Source organism: Furipterus horrens, unplaced genomic scaffold, assembly GCF_987537825.1.
Source record: "Furipterus horrens unplaced genomic scaffold, mFurHor1.1.pri manual_scaffold_12, whole genome shotgun sequence".
Lineage (NCBI taxonomy): Eukaryota > Metazoa > Chordata > Mammalia > Chiroptera > Furipteridae > Furipterus > Furipterus horrens.
In genome coordinates, this window is record NW_028327182.1 from 76,691,829 (window position 1) to 76,702,739 (window position 10,911).

Below are 10,911 nucleotides of genomic sequence, written 5' to 3' on the forward strand. Positions count from 1 at the left end.
GTGTCTTTCAGCTACATTTAGTTACATTTGGTGATATTTATAGTCTTTTTTTTTTTTCTGAAAACTCCGATACCTACACAGTTCCTGTCAAAGAGGAGTATAACGGTGCCCAGATTCCTGCAACATGGGTACAATTCCTTGGCCACAGCTAGTAAGATCAGGTTTTAACACCTCAGGGTTATAAATCCAGACAGAACACAGAGGCTGAATTTAGCTATACTTTCACAACTATTTCCTTCTGTCTCTTGAGACTGTAAACTAAGAGGCATTGGTTGTAGTTAGATATTTTAATTGAAAATGAAACTAGACAAGGTTTAAATGGTAGTCTCTGCCAAGTGCAAGCAGAGAAGTCATTTTACAAATAATGGACATGAACAAAAAGAGATGATGTCAGTCATAAAGCCTTTGAGTGATGGAGAGAACGATGTAGCTCCTGACTGTACAGTTTATTACCACCCATTGGTCCTTGAGTGCTACATCATTTCCATACCCTTGCAAACCTGAAGCTACTTAGTGTTGCTCTAAAACTTAAACTGTCATGACCAGTTATATTCATTTATGATACATTATTCCCTATTATAACATCTCTTTCAAAAGTCAGGTTTATTTCTAACAACTATTCAGATTTTTCCAAGATGTCTTAAGAGCACAAGAGACTTAAGCCAGATATTTGTTCAAGTCACTCTATAATATTTGATGATTATGTACATGTCTATATAAATCAGGCAGAATACTACACTGAATTTAACCAGTTGCTGCCAACTTGTTTATAAATAAAATTAACTAACTTGGGAAATAAAAGTATTGATGGAAATTTTCTATCATTTTTTTATTTCTTTCTTCATGAGAAAGAGAATCATTTTCCTTTACTTTGGAATAAAGAGGCCCACTTATCTTTAATTCTGCATTCTCATTTTTCTAAATATCCACTAACCAAATTATGGCTTGTGTTGGTGTTGTGGTTAAAGAAAAAGCTGTCTAAGTATCTTAATTCTAATTTTAGAAACAGTGAGCAATATTAATTAAGTGCAAATGGTCAGTATCATATGTTCTCTCTCATTCTTTGTTGTCTTATATATTTTCTCATCTTCTACATATTCTGTTCACAAAATTTGCTTCCCTAGCTCTATTAATCTCATTGGCACATCTGAACATGGTGTTGCTTGGGAAACAGACAAAACCTCCTAAAGCAATCATATCCAAATGGCTTCCTATTTGAAAGGCACTGAGGATTTACTGAGTAGCTTCAGTTGTTCCTGGGCCTATATGCACACGAAGGACACCTACCTGCCTGAAATCAAGAGAAACACTTATATACTGAGACTCAATATTTTTACACACTAACCCAATCCACCCGAGAATTCCTACTTTTGTAATATTCATAATTACATTTGAATTCTTCCCATAATGTGTTTTAATATAAATATAAGAAATAATAAGTTTACTTACCCTTCACTTAATGCTTCCTCTCTTTCCCAAAATTTTATCCTATTCCGTTTAAGAACAATGATGGCAATTAAAATAAGGAAAGGTAGAAAAAGGCAGACACTGATCAAGAGGCCATGTTTCTGAGGAGCAGCACGTGGTTTTCTTTTTGGCAAGTTGATATTTTTTTCTGAAAACATGAGAGTAACTTTCATTCTTTTAAAAAATTATATTCAAAGCATATTAAAATTTTGATTTATAAAAATACGGGTTTCAAATAATACAGTCATGGGATGAATAAAATTAAATTTAAAAGTGTTTTTCAATATTCTGTAACTATGCCACAAAGTGCATTATATATTTATGTCACACAATATATATCAATACCATTGTCATACTTTATTTTAAATCCTTATATGTATAGTCTTTATTTATGTGCTATATTCTAATTCATTTTATCACATTCCCATCTGTGAACTGCTGCTTAGAACACATTAAAGTGATATTACTATCAAATAAGTTCTCCAATTTAAAATATAGAACAAACAAAAGAACTGTTTTAAAAAAAGGATTTAATGAAGAATGGTTGACATATCTGAAGGTTAATTGTAAAGCACAATTAATGATGGTAAACTAGGTTAAATTTCCAAATTATCTGTATAAGGCAATATTGTCTTAATTTTGATTATATTAATTAGAATAATGGATATTCCTCTAGGTGTTATAAAGATATTACAGAAAAACTTAAAAGTCTATGGAAAGCTGGTCAAATTTACCTAAATAAATAATTCAGACAAATAAAATACAGAAAAGTAAATTAAGTAATCAGAACTACCACCAACATAACTGTGATAATATTAAAGGTAAATGAAATTAATTACCCCCCAAAAGACAGAAGTTCAATAACTTTAAAACACACACCATCCAATTGCATGTTGATAAAAAGTGATTTACTTAAAAAAAGTGATTCAGAATGTTTTATGTATTATACAAGATAAATTGACAAACATATGCAAAAATACTGAAATTAAGCAAAATTGCAGCAGTCTTATACTATGGTAGAACTGAACAGTTTTAAACGTCGCCTTTCCCTGCTTCATCCATCAGAAAAAGTCACCTCTCCACTGGACCATTTTCACTCAAAGTATCATATTGGAAGTGGTGCTTCATGCTAATGTACTAAAAGCTGATTAAAGAAGTTGCACCTACTTATTATTGTACATATTGAGAGATATCCATTACCCTATGGAATGAAGGTAAGGCTTCCACTTTAGCTGTGATGAAATTTTTTCATTAAATGGTGCCAAACTAATTGTCCTATAATAAAAATAAAAACACGACAATATACTTAAGGGAAATGATTTCTGGAAATCAACAGGAAATGCAAAACTACAATATCTGAAAGAGAGAAAATGTGTTGATTTTATGAAAATTCCATTCTATCTATGGACAATTTGCTGATCTCAGCAGAGAACTGGAATCCTAGGCAAAGCACGGCATTCACGGTGTAGAGGAGACAGAGGACAGAGCTCACAGCAGCAGAAATGGCTCAGTCTGCAGGGTGCGGCACTGAAGAGACAGCTGTTCTGTAGATGAGGGACCCTGGAGGTGTTGTGATTGCCTCCCAGGTGTCCTTGCTGGAGACATAACCTGAAGCGAATTAAACAGCAGCTCTTACTGGGGTGAGATTGCAAAGGAGATACTAGAGTTTGAGCTGTGCTGGAAAAGGGGCACCGAGAAGAGCCCAATTTGCCCACATCGTCACTCTTCACATGTTGCCTGTATTTTCTTTTTTACTAAAATCAACCTAAGAAGTGTGAACTAGTATCTCATGTGGATTTGATTTTATTTTCCTAAAATGTTGAGCACAATTTCATGGCTTATAGCTTATTAAAGTATATTTTATTGATTATGCTGTCATACTCGTCCCAATTTTTTCCTTTGCCCCTCTCCTCCTAGCACCCTGCCTTCCCTACAGAAACCCTCTCCACATTAGTTCATATATCTGGGTAGTGTGAATAAGTTCTTCGGCTTAACCCTTTCCTATACTGTCCCTAACATCACCATGTCTGTTTTTTCCTGCCAATTACGCTTCTTGTGAGCTATTTTATTTCTTGTGTGTTAATATATTTATTTAAACCCCTTCTCCTCTTCAATTGGGTTATATTTTTATTATAAACTTGTAAGAGTTCTTTAGATATTCTGGATACACAAGTTGCATGTCAGATATAAGATTTACAAATATTTTCTACCATTCTGTAGTTTGCCTTTCATTTTCTTGGTTGTATCATTTGTAGCACAAAAGTTCTTCAATTTGAAGTTCAATAAATTCTTTATTTCTCTTTTTATGCTTTGGTGTCTTCTGCAGCATAGCATATGGCAAGGTCACAGTCTCTGACAACTACCATTTTACTTTCTCTCTATGAATTTGACCACTCTAAATACCTCATAAATGCAGAATAATTCACTACCACATCTAGATGTGACTGGCTTGTTAGTTAGCATAAGGTCTTCAAGTTTCATCCATGTTGTAGCTCATGCCAGAATTTTATTCCTTTCAAAGCTAAATAATACTCCATCACATGAATATGCCACATTATGTTTCTCCACTTATTTGTCTATGTACATTTGGGTATTTCCACCTTTCTTCTATTGTTATGAACATGGGGGCAGAAATATTTGTTTGAGTCCATGCTTTTAATACTTGTGGTATATACCTAGTTGTGGAATTGCAGGATAATATGGTAATTGTTTATTTAATCTTATGCAAATGTCAAATGGACAGGAACTCTGAATAGTTTTGCAGTCACTTTTGAAACTGTGAAAGGCTTGCCATCAAATCAACGATTTCACTTTTGGGCATGTTTCTCAGAGAATTAAAAATTAACTTCTTTTATACAGAATCTTCTACATGAATGTTCATTGCAGATCTATTTATAATAGCAAAAATGGGCAACCAACCAAATTTCCTTCAGTGGGTGAATAACTAAATACATTTGGTAACATCTATACAAAGAAGTACCAATCATCAATAAAAATGGATGAATATTCATATATGTAACAACTCAGGTTCAGTTCATGGAAATTATGTGAAGAAAAACACCAATGTTAAAGAGACACAAACCATATGAATACATTTATATAACATTCATGAAATAACATATTTAGAAAAATAGAGAGCAGTTTTCTGGTTGCCAGGATTTAAAAATGGGGGAAACAGAAGGTAGTACAGTTATATAAAGGAGAAATATTAGTTCAGTGATAATACGAGTAGTTATGATAGAGTTCTATATCTTGATTGTGGTGGCGACTACAACAATTTGACCGTGTGGCAAAATTGCACAGAACTAAATACATAAGTACACATGTTTAATCACAAAAGGACAAACATATATGCAAATGAGTGTGTGTACACTGCTAAAGTTTGAAAAATGTGTATGTATTTTGCCAATGTCCATTTCTGGTTTTGAAATTGCACTATAGTAATGAGAAAAGTCTCTGCTGATGGAGGCTGACTAAAGGCTATTAAGAACTTCTCTATTTCTTTAGAATTCTTTGTGAAACTATAATTATTGTAACATAAAAAGTTAAATAAAAGCCCAATAGGATATAATTACACCTCTAAAACTGACACAACAAAACAACATCAACAACAAAGCAGCACCACGTGCCTGTGAAGTGTGTGTTATCTGTACAGAGAAACTTGCTGGATCGCTCATGGATGAATGGAGAGAAAGCAAAAGGGTACAGCTACTTTTGAAAATAGTTTGACTGTTTCTTATAAAATTAAAAGTACTCTCACTAAAAAAATACATTTAGTAAATGACACAGCAATCGTACACTAAGGTGTTTACCCACCCAAAAGTGGGAATATGTATATATTATATTTGTACATTAAATGTACAAAAAATCTTATATGCACACTTATATCAGCTTTCTTCTTCATTGTCAAAATCTTGAAACAACCCAAATAACCTTGAATGAGTGAATTGATAAGCAAACTATAGTACATCTTTCCAATAAGAGGCTACTTATAAATGAATCAACTTTTAAAACATATGACAACAGGAATGAATCTCAAATGCATATGATGTCCTGAAAAAGGGAAATCTTTAGAGATGGAGAACAAGTAATTGCTTTTCAGGAATTAGTATTAGGGAATGAATGTAAAGGGAAAGACAGACAGAGGGTTTTGGGTGATAGATCTATTGTGTATCATGACGACAGTTGATGGGAACAAAAATCTGTTAACTTTTTTCTGTACCCATAAAACTGTATGCCACAGAGTGAATATGCTAATGTGTATAACTTTTCAAAAGCCAACTATGTGTAATAAAAATAAATATTTAAAAAGTCACAATTGCTCAGTTTGTTTTTTTTTTTCAAAATTTCCAAGAATATATCAACCTATAGGTTCAAGAATCTCAGCCAACCGAAGCAGGATAAATTCAAAGAAAAACACATTTTGGTAAGTCATAGTGGAACTATGAAAAATAAAAAATATAAAATAATTCTGACACTCAGACAAAAAAATAAATGAATCATATTATTGAGATGAATAATAAGAATGGCAGTGGTATTCCCATCAAAAAATGGAAGCCTGGACACAGTGTGATTACATCTGTGAAATGCCGAGAGGAACAATTCTCAATGTAGAAATATATTTCCAGTGAAAATATCCTTTATAAATTAAGACATTATAAAACTGTTTTAAAGAAAAACTAAGACTGAGACATGTGGTCACCACAAGATAGACACACACACACACACACACACACACACACACACACACACTACAAAAGAAAGTTTTTCAAGCTAAAAGGAAAAGACCTATATAGAAATTTGAATGTGCCAGAAGAGTTGAAAAGCCCTACAAAACAGTAAATAGGTGGGCAAGTGTAAATATTTATATTTAAAAATGTAACAATCTATTATCTGTTTATGACAAAAAAATAATGTATTGTCAGATTTACATAATAACATGTAAAGAAAATATATAACAACAAAAGTGCCAGTAATGGAAAGACAATAATTGAATTAAACTGCTGTGAGATTTTTATGTTGTGAAGTTTAAGGAAATCAAACATGCTACATTTGTTCATGAATGTTCACCTATAAATGGAAAAATGTTTTGTACTGGCTAATATCCATATCCTATAGGTATGAAAGATTTGATTATTTTTACCTTTCTATAGTATGATAAACTTTAAAGATGCAACTTGGTTACAAACTAGCACATCACAATAGTCAACACCCTTGGAATATAGACTATATAATAAAACTCTATCACCTATTCTATAATTTAATAACACCAATCTAGAAAACACAGCTGTATAAATAGAATATTTGGGGAACCATGGTTGAAATTAAGGGGAAGCCTAATAATATCTTTACTTCTGTATTTGAACTAAAAGTGTATACGAAAGTTTGATTGACAGTATGATTTAGAGCTGCAGTTTAATATAGTGGCCACCAGCCACAAGTGGCTATTTAAATTTAAATACAGTAAAATAAAATGGGAATTTTAGTTCCTTAGTTGTACTATCCACATACCAGGTGCTCAACAGCCACATCGAAAGTGGAGATGGAGACCATTTCTAGAAGTGCAGAAACTCCCTTTGGATCACACTGATCTAGCTACTAACCTTCAGCCAAAATCCAAAACCCATCATCGACACTGCCTCCTGGGGACGATACTGATGGCTCACAAGAAGGAGGAGCATATCCGATATCACACTGACAGTTGTGTTTAGTATTGCAAACCTAAAACCAAAGCCAAATGAAAGTTAAGAAAATTACATACACAATATAAAAATTAATGTATTGTTAGTCAATGTACATTATTAAAGTATTATAATTTAGTATATGAAAGGTAGTGTTTACTTTTATGCAGAAATAATTCTTAAAACAAAATTTAATAAAATAAATGTCCATTAAATTTCTTTTCAAATGTCACTGAGATTTCCTATGACTTGTCTCTAGTATTTTTAAATAAAAGTGGTTAACATTCTTGATACAACTGAGATGTCTTATTCTAGAAAGACACAGAAATTTGAGGCCAGAAATAACAAAACTGCAGAATTTTAAATTTATTATTAATTGTGCTATATAAAAAATATACCTATGACAAGAGCCAAACTTTATCAAAGAATGACAGGGGGGGGTGGGGAGGTGGGGGAGCATATAAAGAAAGACTTGCTTAAGCAGACACAGATAGCAAAATTTATTTTGATAGAGAATAGGAAGCCTATAAAATATCTACAGATGTGCTCTGGCCAGTATGGCTCAGTTGGTTGCAGCATCATCCGATAACCAAAAGGTCACTGGATTGACTCATAGTCAGGGCATATACCTAAGTTGCAGGTTCAATCCCCAGTCAGAGTATAAACAGGGGTCAGACAATCAAAGTTTCTATTTCACATTGAAGTTTCTCACTCTTCCTTCCTCTCTCTCTAAAAGCAAGGAAAAAAATGTCCTTGAGTGAGGGTAAAAAAATAACAATAATTTTAAAATATATATAAGTGTGATCAGGTGGATGAATTGAAAGAAGGGTCAGAAGCAGAATAGAGAATCTAGAAATGGGTTCATCAAAAATTTAATTAAAATTAAAGAAGGAAAGAAACAAAAACATAAACTGTAAATAATAGATATTTTAGTGATTTGGGAGAAAATTTTGAATCAAGACACATCACTTTTTTCCTGGATTACTAGAGAGTATATAAAGCATCAATATCACAGAAGACACTAGCTACAAACTTAAAAGTATGCTTTGAAACCTTCCAAAGTTTAGAATTTCTATAACCCAGTAGATAATTTTACAATGGATGGATAAATAGAAAGGCAAATGGCAAATATGACCATACAATTACTTAAGAACTGTATCATAATTATTAAATAAGTACAAATTAACAATGGATTTAGCATGTTAGATGAGACTAAAAAAGTGAGAAACTAGTTGGGCCAGAGTCTGAGGAAATGCACCTTTTCATACATGATAAGTGGAAGTAAAAACTGGCAAACTGTTTCTTGAAGACAATATAATGTTACTGAAAATTTTAATGATGCATACATTTGGCCCATCAGACTTTATTGCTAACATTGTAATAAATCAGATAAATATGAAAAGATGAATGCACAACAATCTCCATTGCACCAGTATTTACAATAGTTAAGTAAAAATTAACATTACACCATAATCCATTACTGAATGACTTCAAATAAGTGTGAAACAGATATGCATGCTACAAATTGAAGCCATTGAAGTGCAAAACATATCAGTATACACAAGAAAATATGCTCTTACAAAAATATTAGGCTATAAGTAATATATGTAGTTAAATATATTGTGTGTATTTAAATACATGTCAGTAAACATACACTCAATTATACATAGTTTTATACATATGTACAAATGTACATGTATATGTACTGTTTAATCAATCTACCCCCAAAATCTCACAATCTTGATCTAATGTTACAATAAAAGATTATGTTTTATATTGCATTTTGTACAAAGTTCAAAGCTTATACCTAATAAGGTCTATAACAATCTGACTGAACACATGATTCATATACAGATGTATAAATAATGGAAACCACCTTCTATATTTCACTGCAATTTTCCATAAGATATTTCCACATCAAATAATTCTGAACCTTATTGTTATCTTGGAGATGTTACTGATGTGAATTTTTCAAAAACTACACATAAAAATAGAGTAACAATTACATACCCCATGTCCTCGGCATTTTTCTGTTGAATTACAGTTATTATTTGGGAATTCATGGAGATGTCTGCAACGGCCATCAAGACAAACCTACAATTTTAAAGACAAGTGACAACAAAACACATGTAATGTAAAGAGCTGAGCAATTGTTCTTGGTACAAAACAGATGTACACACTTGTATGTGCAGAAGTGGGTAAAAGCAGGTTTACAGTCGTTCATATGAAAAAAGTCATGCAGGTTATGATTATTTACATTATTTACACATTCTTGTAGTCTACTCTGTTTCTCTACTCACAACTGTAAACCTACTTTTACCCACCCCTGTATATATAAAACAGATGATTCTGGATTTTATGACATCTATTCATTCAATTAAAAAACTTATTATTTTACCAAATATGAAATATTGAAAATCAAATACTATTTTTTACTTGAGGGAGCAGAGCTGTGAGTTTATTGATACCAATTGGCATAAGAACAAAAATAGCCAGCTTGTGCTGATCACTTGCTAGAATGTATCTTAGCACTTTCTATGTATTTTATAATATACTCGTGTTTCATATAGGCCCTGTGAAAGAGATGTTTTTTTCCTTATTTATATTTGACAGAATTAACTTTACGCTTTTAGGGTCATGCCATGAGTTATTAACTGGGCCAATATTCAGTGCAAGAACTATTTTACTCACAGAGCCTAATGATCAATGCTAAATACCAGTATTCTTGTCATTTTTAGATTTTCCTAAATTTAATAACAATATCTTTTATCTTTCACAGTAACAATGTAATCTAAGCAAATTATATATTCTTCCATACCTCAGATTATCCATCTTAAAATTTTAAATAATTATTACATACAAATGAATAATAGACTATACATTTAGATTATGAGGATTAAATCATTTATTACATATAAAGAAACAAAAGCAATGTTTGGCACATAGTAATTGCTCACTAAATACAAGATTTACTTTATTTATTTAACTTCATTTTATGATTAAATCATTTTTAGATTGTCATTCTATTAGAGCTGTTCCAATTTTTCCCCCTTTGCCCAACTTTGTCCATCCTGCCACCCACTCCCACAATCAATTCCCTTCTGTTTTCCGTGTCCATGGGTCATTCACTCATATTCTTTGTCTAGTCCCTTATCTTCTTTCCATGCTTATGACCCTCCCCTGTCTCCTCTGGTGACTTTCATTCTGTTCCATGTTTCCATGCTTTTGATTCTATTTTGTTCCTTAGTTTATTTTATTCATTAGATTCTTCTTATAGGTGAGATCATATGGTATTTCTTTCACCAACTGGCTTATTTCACTTAGCCTAATACTCTCCAGTTCCATCCATGCTGTCACAAAAGGTAGAAGTTCCTTCTCACTTCCTGCTGTTTAGTATTCTATTGGGTAAATGTGTCACAGTTTTTTGATCCACTCATTTACTAACGAGCACTTTTGCTGTTCCCAGCACTTGGCTATTTATTGTAAATAATGCTGCTATGAACATAGAGGTGCATAAATTCTTTTGAAGTGGGGTGATTCAGGATTCTTAGGGTACTTTCCCAGCAGTGCAACCACTGGGTCAAAAGACAGTTTAATTCTTTGAGGAAATTTTATACTGTTTTCCACAGTGGCTGCACCTGTCAGCATTCCCACAAAAGGTGCACTAGGATTCCCGTTTCTCCACATCCTCACCAACACTTGTTGTTTATTTATTAATGATGACCATTCTGACAGATGTGAGGTGATATCTCAATGTGTTTTA

At 32.4% G+C, this 10,911-nt stretch overlaps 1 long non-coding RNA gene across 1 annotated transcript; it reads right to left on the reverse strand.

Annotated features, from left to right (window-relative positions):
• Window positions 1-1,473: 1,473 nt before the first annotated feature.
• On the reverse strand, window positions 1,474-9,233 carry LOC149996430 (uncharacterized). Its single transcript, XR_016507419.1, has 3 exons — window positions 9,159-9,233; window positions 7,071-7,188; window positions 1,474-1,615 (listed from the first exon to the last, which is right to left on the reverse strand). It is a non-coding gene; the product is annotated as an uncharacterized LOC149996430 (long non-coding RNA).
• Window positions 9,234-10,911: the final 1,678 nt, after the last annotated feature.